We start from the raw sequence: 15,450 nt of genomic DNA, 5'->3' as shown, positions 1-15,450 counted from the left end.
ATATGCATGTTCAGGGACATCATATTAACTTTTGGTTTGCGCACAAGTCCCGAACTCAGTGATATTTTTGGTTTCTTACCAACCAATTCGACTTGCCTTCATCTCTTGTTAGGTTTATAATATCAATACTCGAACTTATATGCATGTTCAGGGACATCATTTTAACTTTCGGTTTGCACCCAAGTCCCGAACTTAGTGATATTTTTGGTTTCGGACCAACCAATTCGACTTGCCTTCATCTCTTGTTAGGTTTATAATATCAATACTCGAACTTATATGCATGTTCAGGGACATCATTTTAACTTTCGGTTTGTACCCAAGTCCCGAACTTAGAGATATTTTTGGTTTTGGACCAACCAATTCGACTTGCCTTCATCTCTTGTTAGGTTTATAATATCAATACTCGAACTTATATGCATGTTCAGGGACATCATATTAACTTTTGGTTTGCGCACAAGTCCCGAACTTAGAGATATTTTTGGTTTCTTACTTACCAATTCGACTTGCCTTCATCTCTTGTTAGGTTTATAATATCAATACTCGAACTTATGTGCATGTTCAGGGACATCATTTTAACTTTCGGTTTGTACCCAAGTCCCGAACTTAGTGATATTTTTGGTTTTGGACCAACCAATTCGACTTGCCTTCATCTCTTGTTAGGTTTATAATATCAATACTCGAACTTATATGCATGTTCAGGGACATCATATTAACTTTCGGTTTGTACCCAAGTCCCGAACTTAGTGATATTTTTGGTTTCCGACCAACCAATTCGACTTGCCTTCATCTCTTGTTAGGTTTATAATATCAATACTCGAACTTATATGCATGTTCAGGGACATCATTTTAACTTTCGGTTTGCACCCAAGTCCCGAACTTAGAGATATTTTTGGTTTCGGACCAACCAATTCGACTTGCCTTCATCTCTTGTTAGGTTTATAATATCAATACTCGAACTTATATGCATGTTCAGGGACATCATTCTAACTTTCGGTTTGTACCCAAGTCCCGAACTTAGTGATATTTTTGGTTTCCGACCAACCAATTCGACTTGCCTTCATCTCTTGTTAGGTTTATAATATCAATACTCGAACTTATGTGCATGTTCAGGGACATCATATTAACTTTTGGTTTGCGCACAAGTCCCGAACTTAGAGATATTTTTGGTTTCTTACTTACCAATTCGACTTGCCTTCATCTCTTGTTAGGTTTATAATATCAATACTCGAACTTATGTGCATGTTCAGGGACATCATTTTAACTTTCGGTTTGTACCCAAGTCCCGAACTTAGTGATATTTTTGGTTTCTCACCAACCAATTCGACTTGCCTTCATCTCTTGTTAGGTTTATAATATCAATACTCGAACTTATATGCATGTTCAGGGACATCATATTAACTTTCGGTTTGTACCCAAGTCCCGAACTTAGTGATATTTTTGGTTTCCGACCAACCAATTCGACTTGCCTTCATCTCTTGTTAGGTTTATAATATCAATACTCGAACTTATATGCATGTTCAGGGACATCATTTTAACTTTCGGTTTGCACCCAAGTCCCGAACTTAGAGATATTTTTGGTTTCGGACCAACCAATTCGACTTGCCTTCATCTCTTGTTAGGTTTATAATATCAATACTCGAACTTATATGCATGTTCAGGGACATCATATTCACTTTCGGTTTGTACCCAAGTCCCGAACTTAGAGACATTTTTGGTTTCGGACCAACCAATTCGACTTGCCTTCATCTCTTGTTAGGTTTATAATATCAATACTCGAACTTATGTGCATGTTCAGGGACATCATATTAACTTTTGGTTTGCGCACAAGTCCCGAACTTAGAGATATTTTTGGTTTCTTACTTACCAATTCGACTTGCCTTCATCTCTTGTTAGGTTTATAATATCAATACTCGAACTTATGTGCATGTTCAGGGACATCATTTTAACTTTCGGTTTGTACCCAAGTCCCGAACATAGTGATATTTTTGGTTTCTCACCAACCAATTCGACTTGCCTTCATCTCTTGTTAGGTTTATAATATCAATACTCGAACTTATATGCATGTTCAGGGACATCATATTAACTTTCGGTTTGTACCCAAGTCCCGAACTTAGTGATATTTTTGGTTTCCGACCAACCAATTCGACTTGCCTTCATCTCTTGTTAGGTTTATAATATCAATACTCGAACTTATATGCATGTTCAGGGACATCATTTTAACTTTCGGTTTGCACCCAAGTCCCGAACTTAGAGATATTTTTGGTTTCGGACCAACCAATTCGACTTGCCTTCATCTCTTGTTAGGTTTATAATATCAATACTCGAACTTATATGCATGTTCAGGGACATCATATTCACTTTCGGTTTGTACCCAAGTCCCGAACTTAGAGACATTTTTGGTTTCGGACCAACCAATTCGACTTGCCTTCATCTCTTGTTAGGTTTATAATATCAATACTCGAACTTATATGCATGTTCAGGGACATCATTTTAACTTTCGGTTTGCGCACAAGTCCCGAACTTAGTGATATTTTTGGTTTTGGACCAACCAATTCGACTTGCCTTCATCTCTTGTTAGGTTTATAATATCAATACTCGAACTTATATGCATGTTCAGGGACATCATTTTAACTTTCGGTTTGCTCCCAAGTCCCGAACTTAGAGATATTTTTGGTTTCGGACCAACCAATTCGACTTGCCTTCATCTCTTGTTAGGTTTATAATATCAATACTCGAACTTATATGCATGTTCAGGGACATCATATTAACTTTCGGTTTGCGCACAAGTCCCGAACTTAGAGATATTTTTGGTTTCGGACCAACCAATTCGACTTGCCTTCATCTCTTGTTAGGTTTATAATATCAATACTCGAACTTATATGCATGTTCAGGGACATCATTTTAACTTTCGGTTTGTACCCAAGTCCCGAACTTAGTGATATTTTTGGTTTCTCACCAACCAAATCGACTTGCCTTCATCTCTTGTTAGGTTTATAATATCAATACTCGAACTTATATGCATGTTCAGGGACATCATTTTAACTTTCGGTTTGTACCCAAGTCCCGAACTTAGTGATATTTTTGGTTTCTCACCAACCAAATCGACTTGCCTTCATCTCTTGTTAGGTTTATAATATCAATACTCGAACTTATATGCATGTTCAGGGACATCATTCTAACTTTCGGTTTGTACCCAAGTCCCGAACTTAGTGATATTTTTGGTTTCCGACCAACCAATTCGACTTGCCTTCATCTCTTGTTAGGTTTATAATATCAATACTCGAACTTATATGCATGTTCAGGGACATCATATTAACTTTTGGTTTGCGCACAAGTCCCGAACTTAGAGATATTTTTGGTTTCTTACTTACCAATTCGACTTGCCTTCATCTCTTGTTAGGTTTATAATATCAATACTCGAACTTATATGCATGTTCAGGGACATCATTTTAACTTTCGGTTTGTACCCAAGTCCCGAACTTAGTGATATTTTTGGTTTCTCACCAACCAAATCGACTTGCCTTCATCTCTTGTTAGGTTTATAATATCAATACTCGAACTTATATGCATGTTCAGGGACATCATTTTAACTTTCGGTTTGTACCCAAGTCCCGAACTTAGTGATATTTTTGGTTTCGGACCAACCAATTCGACTTGCCTTCATCTCTTGTTAGGTTTATAATATCAATACTCGAACTTATATGCATGTTCAGGGACATCATTTTAACTTTCGGTTTGCACCCAAGTCCCGAACTTAGAGATATTTTTGGTTTCGGACCAACCAATTCGACTTGCCTTCATCTCTTGTTAGGTTTATAATATCAATACTCGAACTTATATGCATGTTCAGGGACATCATTCTAACTTTCGGTTTGTACCCAAGTCCCGAACTTAGTGATATTTTTGGTTTCCGACCAACCAATTCGACTTGCCTTCATCTCTTGTTAGGTTTATAATATCAATACTCGAACTTATATGCATGTTCAGGGACATCATATTAACTTTTGGTTTGCGCACAAGTCCCGAACTTAGAGATATTTTTGGTTTCTTACTTACCAATTCGACTTGCCTTCATCTCTTGTTAGGTTTATAATATCAATACTCGAACTTATGTGCATGTTCAGGGACATCATTTTAACTTTCGGTTTGTACCCAAGTCCCGAACTTAGAGATATTTTTGGTTTCTCACCAACCAATTCGACTTGCCTTCATCTCTTGTTAGGTTTATAATATCAATACTCGAACTTATATGCATGTTCAGGGACATCATATTAACTTTCGGTTTGTACCCAAGTCCCGAACTTAGTGATATTTTTGGTTTCCGACCAACCAATTCGACTTGCCTTCATCTCTTGTTAGGTTTATAATATCAATACTCGAACTTATATGCATGTTCAGGGACATCATTTTAACTTTCGGTTTGCACCCAAGTCCCGAACTTAGAGATATTTTTGGTTTCGGACCAACCAATTCGACTTGCCTTCATCTCTTGTTAGGTTTATAATATCAATACTCGAACTTATATGCATGTTCAGGGACATCATATTCACTTTCGGTTTGTACCCAAGTCCCGAACTTAGAGACATTTTTGGTTTCGGACCAACCAATTCGACTTGCCTTCATCTCTTGTTAGGTTTATAATATCAATACTCGAACTTATATGCATGTTCAGGGACATCATTTTAACTTTCGGTTTGCGCACAAGTCCCGAACTTAGTGATATTTTTGGTTTCCGACCAACCAATTCGACTTGCCTTCATCTCTTGTTAGGTTTATAATATCAATACTCGAACTTATATGCATGTTCAGGGACATCATTTTAACTTTCGGTTTGCTCCCAAGTCCCGAACTTAGAGATATTTTTGGTTTCTCACCAACCAAATCGACTTGCCTTCATCTCTTGTTAGGTTTATAATATCAATACTCGAACTTATATGCATGTTCAGGGACATCATTTTAACTTTCGGTTTGTACCCAAGTCCCGAACTTAGTGATATTTTTGGTTTCGGACCAACCAATTCGACTTGCCTTCATCTCTTGTTAGGTTTATAATATCAATACTCGAACTTATATGCATGTTCAGGGACATCATTTTAACTTTCGGTTTGCTCCCAAGTCCCGAACTTAGAGATATTTTTGGTTTCGGACCAACCAATTCGACTTGCCTTCATCTCTTGTTAGGTTTATAATATCAATACTCGAACTTATATGCATGTTCAGGGACATCATTTTAACTTTCGGTTTGCACCCAAGTCCCGAACTTAGAGATATTTTTGGTTTCGGACCAACCAATTCGACTTGCCTTCATCTCTTGTTAGGTTTATAATATCAATACTCGAACTTATATGCATGTTCAGGGACATCATTCTAACTTTCGGTTTGTACCCAAGTCCCGAACTTAGTGATATTTTTGGTTTCCGACCAACCAATTCGACTTGCCTTCATCTCTTGTTAGGTTTATAATATCAATACTCGAACTTATATGCATGTTCAGGGACATCATATTAACTTTTGGTTTGCGCACAAGTCCCGAACTTAGAGATATTTTTGGTTTCTTACTTACCAATTCGACTTGCCTTCATCTCTTGTTAGGTTTATAATATCAATACTCGAACTTATGTGCATGTTCAGGGACATCATTTTAACTTTCGGTTTGTACCCAAGTCCCGAACTTAGTGATATTTTTGGTTTCTCACCAACCAATTCGACTTGCCTTCATCTCTTGTTAGGTTTATAATATCAATACTCGAACTTATATGCATGTTCAGGGACATCATATTAACTTTCGGTTTGTACCCAAGTCCCGAACTTAGTGATATTTTTGGTTTCCGACCAACCAATTCGACTTGCCTTCATCTCTTGTTAGGTTTATAATATCAATACTCGAACTTATATGCATGTTCAGGGACATCATTTTAACTTTCGGTTTGCACCCAAGTCCCGAACTTAGTGATATTTTTGGTTTCCGACCAACCAATTCGACTTGCCTTCATCTCTTGTTAGGTTTATAATATCAATACTCGAACTTATATGCATGTTCAGGGACATCATTTTAACTTTCGGTTTGCACCCAAGTCCCGAACTTAGAGATATTTTTGGTTTCGGACCAACCAATTCGACTTGCCTTCATCTCTTGTTAGGTTTATAATATCAATACTCGAACTTATATGCATGTTCAGGGACATCATATTAACTTTCGGTTTGTACCCAAGTCCCGAACTTAGTGATATTTTTGGTTTCTCACCAACCAAATCGACTTGCCTTCATCTCTTGTTAGGTTTATAATATCAATACTCGAACTTATATGCATGTTCAGGGACATCATTTTAACTTTCGGTTTGTACCCAAGTCCCGAACTTAGAGATATTTTTGGTTTTGGACCAACCAATTCGACTTGCCTTCATCTCTTGTTAGGTTTATAATATCAATACTCGAACTTATATGCATGTTCAGGGACATCATATTAACTTTTGGTTTGCGCACAAGTCCCGAACTTAGAGATATTTTTGGTTTCTTACTTACCAATTCGACTTGCCTTCATCTCTTGTTAGGTTTATAATATCAATACTCGAACTTATGTGCATGTTCAGGGACATCATTTTAACTTTCGGTTTGTACCCAAGTCCCGAACTTAGTGATATATTTGGTTTCTCACCAACCAATTCGACTTGCCTTCATCTCTTGTTAGGTTTATAATATCAATACTCGAACTTATATGCATGTTCAGGGACATCATATTAACTTTCGGTTTGTACCCAAGTCCCGAACTTAGTGATATTTTTGGTTTCCGACCAACCAATTCGACTTGCCTTCATCTCTTGTTAGGTTTATAATATCAATACTCGAACTTATATGCATGTTCAGGGACATCATTTTAACTTTCGGTTTGCACCCAAGTCCCGAACTTAGAGATATTTTTGGTTTCTTACTTACCAATTCGACTTGCCTTCATCTCTTGTTAGGTTTATAATATCAATACTCGAACTTATATGCATGTTCAGGGACATCATTTTAACTTTCGGTTTGCACCCAAGTCCCGAACTTAGAGATATTTTTGGTTTCGGACCAACCAATTCGACTTGCCTTCATCTCTTGTTAGGTTTATAATATCAATACTCGAACTTATATGCATGTTCAGGGACATCATATTAACTTTCGGTTTGTACCCAAGTCCCGAACTTAGTGATATTTTTGGTTTCCGACCAACCAATTCGACTTGCCTTCATCTCTTGTTAGGTTTATAATATCAATACTCGAACTTATATGCATGTTCAGGGACATCATATTAACTTTTGGTTTGCGCACAAGTCCCGAACTTAGAGATATTTTTGGTTTCTTACTTACCAATTCGACTTGCCTTCATCTCTTGTTAGGTTTATAATATCAATACTCGAACTTATGTGCATGTTCAGGGACATCATTTTAACTTTCGGTTTGTACCCAAGTCCCGAACTTAGTGATATTTTTGGTTTCTCGCCAACCAATTCGACTTGCCTTCATCTCTTGTTAGGTTTATAATATCAATACTCGAACTTATATACATGTTCAGGGACATCATATTAACTTTCGGTTTGTACCCAAGTCCCGAACTTAGTGATATTTTTGGTTTCCGACCAACCAATTCGACTTGCCTTCATCTCTTGTTAGGTTTATAATATCAATACTCGAACTTATATGCATGTTCAGGGACATCATTTTAACTTTCGGTTTGCACCCAAGTCCCGAACTTAGTGATATTTTTGGTTTCCGACCAACCAATTCGACTTGCCTTCATCTCTTGTTAGGTTTATAATATCAATACTCGAACTTATATGCATGTTCAGGGACATCATTTTAACTTTCGGTTTGCACCCAAGTCCCGAACTTAGAGATATTTTTGGTTTCGGACCAACCAATTCGACTTGCCTTCATCTCTTGTTAGGTTTATAATATCAATACTCGAACTTATATGCATGTTCAGGGACATCATATTAACTTTTGGTTTGCGCACAAGTCCCGAACTTAGAGATATTTTTGGTTTCTTACTTACCAATTCGACTTGCCTTCATCTCTTGTTAGGTTTATAATATCAATACTCGAACTTATATGCATGTTCAGGGACATCATTTTAACTTTCGGTTTGCACCCAAGTCCCGAACTTAGAGATATTTTTGGTTTCGGACCAACCAATTCGACTTGCCTTCATCTCTTGTTAGGTTTATAATATCAATACTCGAACTTATATGCATGTTCAGGGACATCATATTAACTTTCGGTTTGTACCCAAGTCCCGAACTTAGTGATATTTTTGGTTTCCGACCAACCAATTCGACTTGCCTTCATCTCTTGTTAGGTTTATAATATCAATACTCGAACTTATATGCATGTTCAGGGACATCATATTAACTTTTGGTTTGCGCACAAGTCCCGAACTTAGAGATATTTTTGGTTTCTTACTTACCAATTCGACTTGCCTTCATCTCTTGTTAGGTTTATAATATCAATACTCGAACTTATGTGCATGTTCAGGGACATCATTTTAACTTTCGGTTTGTACCCAAGTCCCGAACTTAGTGATATTTTTGGTTTCTCACCAACCAATTCGACTTGCCTTCATCTCTTGTTAGGTTTATAATATCAATACTCGAACTTATATACATGTTCAGGGACATCATATTAACTTTCGGTTTGTACCCAAGTCCCGAACTTAGTGATATTTTTGGTTTCCGACCAACCAATTCGACTTGCCTTCATCTCTTGTTAGGTTTATAATATCAATACTCGAACTTATATGCATGTTCAGGGACATCATTTTAACTTTCGGTTTGCACCCAAGTCCCGAACTTAGTGATATTTTTGGTTTCCGACCAACCAATTCGACTTGCCTTCATCTCTTGTTAGGTTTATAATATCAATACTCGAACTTATATGCATGTTCAGGGACATCATTTTAACTTTCGGTTTGCACCCAAGTCCCGAACTTAGAGATATTTTTGGTTTCGGACCAACCAATTCGACTTGCCTTCATCTCTTGTTAGGTTTATAATATCAATACTCGAACTTATATGCATGTTCAGGGACATCATATTAACTTTTGGTTTGCGCACAAGTCCCGAACTTAGAGATATTTTTGGTTTCTTACTTACCAATTCGACTTGCCTTCATCTCTTGTTAGGTTTATAATATCAATACTCGAACTTATATGCATGTTCAGGGACATCATTTTAACTTTCGGTTTGCACCCAAGTCCCGAACTTAGAGATATTTTTGGTTTCGGACCAACCAATTCGACTTGCCTTCATCTCTTGTTAGGTTTATAATATCAATACTCGAACTTATATGCATGTTCAGGGACATCATATTAACTTTTGGTTTGCGCACAAGTCCCGAACTTAGAGATATTTTTGGTTTCTTACTTACCAATTCGACTTGCCTTCATCTCTTGTTAGGTTTATAATATCAATACTCGAACTTATGTGCATGTTCAGGGACATCATTTTAACTTTCGGTTTGCACCCAAGTCCCGAACTTAGAGATATTTTTGGTTTCGGACCAACCAATTCGACTTGCCTTCATCTCTTGTTAGGTTTATAATATCAATACTCGAACTTATATGCATGTTCAGGGACATCATTCTAACTTTCGGTTTGTACCCAAGTCCCGAACTTAGTGATATTTTTGGTTTCCGACCAACCAATTCGACTTGCCTTCATCTCTTGTTAGGTTTATAATATCAATACTCGAACTTATATGCATGTTCAGGGACATCATATTAACTTTTGGTTTGCGCACAAGTCCCGAACTTAGAGATATTTTTGGTTTCTTACTTACCAATTCGACTTGCCTTCATCTCTTGTTAGGTTTATAATATCAATACTCGAACTTATGTGCATGTTCAGGGACATCATTTTAACTTTCGGTTTGTACCCAAGTCCCGAACTTAGTGATATTTTTGGTTTCTCACCAACCAATTCGACTTGCCTTCATCTCTTGTTAGGTTTATAATATCAATACTCGAACTTATATGCATGTTCAGGGACATCATATTAACTTTCGGTTTGTACCCAAGTCCCGAACTTAGTGATATTTTTGGTTTCCGACCAACCAATTCGACTTGCCTTCATCTCTTGTTAGGTTTATAATATCAATACTCGAACTTATATGCATGTTCAGGGACATCATATTAACTTTCGGTTTGTACCCAAGTCCCGAACTTAGTGATATTTTTGGTTTCCGACCAACCAATTCGACTTGCCTTCATCTCTTGTTAGGTTTATAATATCAATACTCGAACTTATATGCATGTTCAGGGACATCATTTTAACTTTCGGTTTGCACCCAAGTCCCGAACTTAGTGATATTTTTGGTTTCCGACCAACCAATTCGACTTGCCTTCATCTCTTGTTAGGTTTATAATATCAATACTCGAACTTATATGCATGTTCAGGGACATCATTTTAACTTTCGGTTTGCACCCAAGTCCCGAACTTAGAGATATTTTTGGTTTCGGACCAACCAATTCGACTTGCCTTCATCTCTTGTTAGGTTTATAATATCAATACTCGAACTTATATGCATGTTCAGGGACATCATTCTAACTTTCGGTTTGTACCCAAGTCCCGAACTTAGTGATATTTTTGGTTTCCGACCAACCAATTCGACTTGCCTTCATCTCTTGTTAGGTTTATAATATCAATACTCGAACTTATATGCATGTTCAGGGACATCATTCTAACTTTCGGTTTGTACCCAAGTCCCGAACTTAGTGATATTTTTGGTTTCCGACCAACCAATTCGACTTGCCTTCATCTCTTGTTAGGTTTATAATATCAATACTCGAACTTATATGCATGTTCAGGGACATCATATTAACTTTTGGTTTGCGCACAAGTCCCGAACTTAGAGATATTTTTGGTTTCTTACTTACCAATTCGACTTGCCTTCATCTCTTGTTAGGTTTATAATATCAATACTCGAACTTATGTGCATGTTCAGGGACATCATTTTAACTTTCGGTTTGTACCCAAGTCCCGAACTTAGTGATATTTTTGGTTTCTCACCAACCAATTCGACTTGCCTTCATCTCTTGTTAGGTTTATAATATCAATACTCGAACTTATATGCATGTTCAGGGACATCATTTTAACTTTCGGTTTGTACCCAAGTCCCGAACTTAGTGATATTTTTGGTTTCTCACCAACCAATTCGACTTGCCTTCATCTCTTGTTAGGTTTATAATATCAATACTCGAACTTATATGCATGTTCAGGGACATCATATTAACTTTCGGTTTGTACCCAAGTCCCGAACTTAGTGATATTTTTGGTTTCCGACCAACCAATTCGACTTGCCTTCATCTCTTGTTAGGTTTATAATATCAATACTCGAACTTATATGCATGTTCAGGGACATCATTTTAACTTTCGGTTTGCACCCAAGTCCCGAACTTAGTGATATTTTTGGTTTCCGACCAACCAATTCGACTTGCCTTCATCTCTTGTTAGGTTTATAATATCAATACTCGAACTTATATGCATGTTCAGGGACATCATTTTAACTTTCGGTTTGCACCCAAGTCCCGAACTTAGAGATATTTTTGGTTTCGGACCAACCAATTCGACTTGCCTTCATCTCTTGTTAGGTTTATAATATCAATACTCGAACTTATATGCATGTTCAGGGACATCATTCTAACTTTCGGTTTGTACCCAAGTCCCGAACTTAGTGATATTTTTGGTTTCCGACCAACCAATTCGACTTGCCTTCATCTCTTGTTAGGTTTATAATATCAATACTCGAACTTATATGCATGTTCAGGGACATCATATTAACTTTTGGTTTGCGCACAAGTCCCGAACTTAGAGATATTTTTGGTTTCTTACTTACCAATTCGACTTGCCTTCATCTCTTGTTAGGTTTATAATATCAATACTCGAACTTATGTGCATGTTCAGGGACATCATTTTAACTTTCGGTTTGTACCCAAGTCCCGAACTTAGTGATATTTTTGGTTTCTCACCAACCAATTCGACTTGCCTTCATCTCTTGTTAGGTTTATAATATCAATACTCGAACTTATATGCATGTTCAGGGACATCATATTAACTTTCGGTTTGTACCCAAGTCCCGAACTTAGTGATATTTTTGGTTTCCGACCAACCAATTCGACTTGCCTTCATCTCTTGTTAGGTTTATAATATCAATACTCGAACTTATGTGCATGTTCAGGGACATCATATTAACTTTTGGTTTGCGCACAAGTCCCGAACTTAGAGATATTTTTGGTTTCTTACTTACCAATTCGACTTGCCTTCATCTCTTGTTAGGTTTATAATATCAATACTCGAACTTATGTGCATGTTCAGGGACATCATTTTAACTTTCGGTTTGTACCCAAGTCCCGAACTTAGTGATATTTTTGGTTTCTCACCAACCAATTCGACTTGCCTTCATCTCTTGTTAGGTTTATAATATCAATACTCGAACTTATATGCATGTTCAGGGACATCATATTAACTTTCGGTTTGTACCCAAGTCCCGAACTTAGTGATATTTTTGGTTTCCGACCAACCAATTCGACTTGCCTTCATCTCTTGTTAGGTTTATAATATCAATACTCGAACTTATATGCATGTTCAGGGACATCATTTTAACTTTCGGTTTGCACCCAAGTCCCGAACTTAGAGATATTTTTGGTTTCGGACCAACCAATTCGACTTGCCTTCATCTCTTGTTAGGTTTATAATATCAATACTCGAACTTATATGCATGTTCAGGGACATCATATTCACTTTCGGTTTGTACCCAAGTCCCGAACTTAGAGATATTTTTGGTTTCGGACCAACCAATTCGACTTGCCTTCATCTCTTGTTAGGTTTATAATATCAATACTCGAACTTATATGCATGTTCAGGGACATCATTTTAACTTTCGGTTTGCGCACAAGTCCCGAACTTAGTGATATTTTTGGTTTCCGACCAACCAATTCGACTTGCCTTCATCTCTTGTTAGGTTTATAATATCAATACTCGAACTTATATGCATGTTCAGGGACATCATTTTAACTTTCGGTTTGCTCCCAAGTCCCGAACTTAGAGATATTTTTGGTTTCGGACCAACCAATTCGACTTGCCTTCATCTCTTGTTAGGTTTATAATATCAATACTCGAACTTATATGCATGTTCAGGGACATCATATTAACTTTCGGTTTGCGCACAAGTCCCGAACTTAGAGATATTTTTGGTTTCGGACCAACCAATTCGACTTGCCTTCATCTCTTGTTAGGTTTATAATATCAATACTCGAACTTATATGCATGTTCAGGGACATCATTTTAACTTTCGGTTTGTACCCAAGTCCCGAACTTAGTGATATTTTTGGTTTCTCACCAACCAAATCGACTTGCCTTCATCTCTTGTTAGGTTTATAATATCAATACTCGAACTTATATGCATGTTCAGGGACATCATTTTAACTTTCGGTTTGTACCCAAGTCCCGAACTTAGTGATATTTTTGGTTTCTCACCAACCAAATCGACTTGCCTTCATCTCTTGTTAGGTTTATAATATCAATACTCGAACTTATATGCATGTTCAGGGACATCATTCTAACTTTCGGTTTGTACCCAAGTCCCGAACTTAGTGATATTTTTGGTTTCCGACCAACCAATTCGACTTGCCTTCATCTCTTGTTAGGTTTATAATATCAATACTCGAACTTATATGCATGTTCAGGGACATCATATTAACTTTTGGTTTGCGCACAAGTCCCGAACTTAGAGATATTTTTGGTTTCTTACTTACCAATTCGACTTGCCTTCATCTCTTGTTAGGTTTATAATATCAATACTCGAACTTATGTGCATGTTCAGGGACATCATTTTAACTTTCGGTTTGTACCCAAGTCCCGAACTTAGTGATATTTTTGGTTTCTCACCAACCAATTCGACTTGCCTTCATCTCTTGTTAGGTTTATAATATCAATACTCGAACTTATATGCATGTTCAGGGACATCATATTAACTTTCGGTTTGTACCCAAGTCCCGAACTTAGTGATATTTTTGGTTTCCGACCAACCAATTCGACTTGCCTTCATCTCTTGTTAGGTTTATAATATCAATACTCGAACTTATATGCATGTTCAGGGACATCATATTAACTTTTGGTTTGCGCACAAGTCCCGAACTTAGAGATATTTTTGGTTTCTTACTTACCAATTCGACTTGCCTTCATCTCTTGTTAGGTTTATAATATCAATACTCGAACTTATGTGCATGTTCAGGGACATCATTTTAACTTTCGGTTTGTACCCAAGTCCCGAACTTAGTGATATTTTTGGTTTCTCACCAACCAATTCGACTTGCCTTCATCTCTTGTTAGGTTTATAATATCAATACTCGAACTTATATGCATGTTCAGGGACATCATATTAACTTTTGGTTTGCGCACAAGTCCCGAACTTAGAGATATTTTTGGTTTCTTACTTACCAATTCGACTTGCCTTCATCTCTTGTTAGGTTTATAATATCAATACTCGAACTTATATGCATGTTCAGGGACATCATTTTAACTTTCGGTTTGCACCCAAGTCCCGAACTTAGAGATATTTTTGGTTTCGGACCAACCAATTCGACTTGCCTTCATCTCTTGTTAGGTTTATAATATCAATACTCGAACTTATATGCATGTTCAGGGACATCATATTAACTTTCGGTTTGTACCCAAGTCCCGAACTTAGTGATATTTTTGGTTTCCGACCAACCAATTCGACTTGCCTTCATCTCTTGTTAGGTTTATAATATCAATACTCGAACTTATATACATGTTCAGGGACATCATATTAACTTTCGGTTTGTACCCAAGTCCCGAACTTAGTGATATTTTTGGTTTCCGACCAACCAATTCGACTTGCCTTCATCTCTTGTTAGGTTTATAATATCAATACTCGAACTTATATGCATGTTCAGGGACATCATTTTAACTTTCGGTTTGCACCCAAGTCCCGAACTTAGTGATATTTTTGGTTTCCGACCAACCAATTCGACTTGCCTTCATCTCTTGTTAGGTTTATAATATCAATACTCGAACTTATATGCATGTTCAGGGACATCATTTTAACTTTCGGTTTGCACCCAAGTCCCGAACTTAGTGATATTTTTGGTTTCTCACCAACCAAATCGACTTGCCTTCATCTCTTGTTAGGTTTATAATATCAATACTCGAACTTATATGCATGTTCAGGGACATCATATTAACTTTCGGTTTGTACCCAAGTCCCGAACTTAGTGATATTTTTGGTTTTGGACCAACCAATTCGACTTGCCTTCATCTCTTGTTAGGTTTATAATATCAATACTCGAACTTATATGCATGTTCAGGGACATCATTTTAACTTTCGGTTTGCACCCAAGTCCCGAACTTAGTGATATATTTGGTTTTGGACCAACCAATTCGACTTGCCTTCATCTCT

This window comes from Anopheles maculipalpis (genome assembly GCF_943734695.1).
Source record: "Anopheles maculipalpis chromosome X unlocalized genomic scaffold, idAnoMacuDA_375_x X_unloc_5, whole genome shotgun sequence".
Lineage (NCBI taxonomy): Eukaryota > Metazoa > Arthropoda > Insecta > Diptera > Culicidae > Anopheles > Anopheles maculipalpis.
This window is presented reverse-complemented; position numbering follows the sequence as displayed.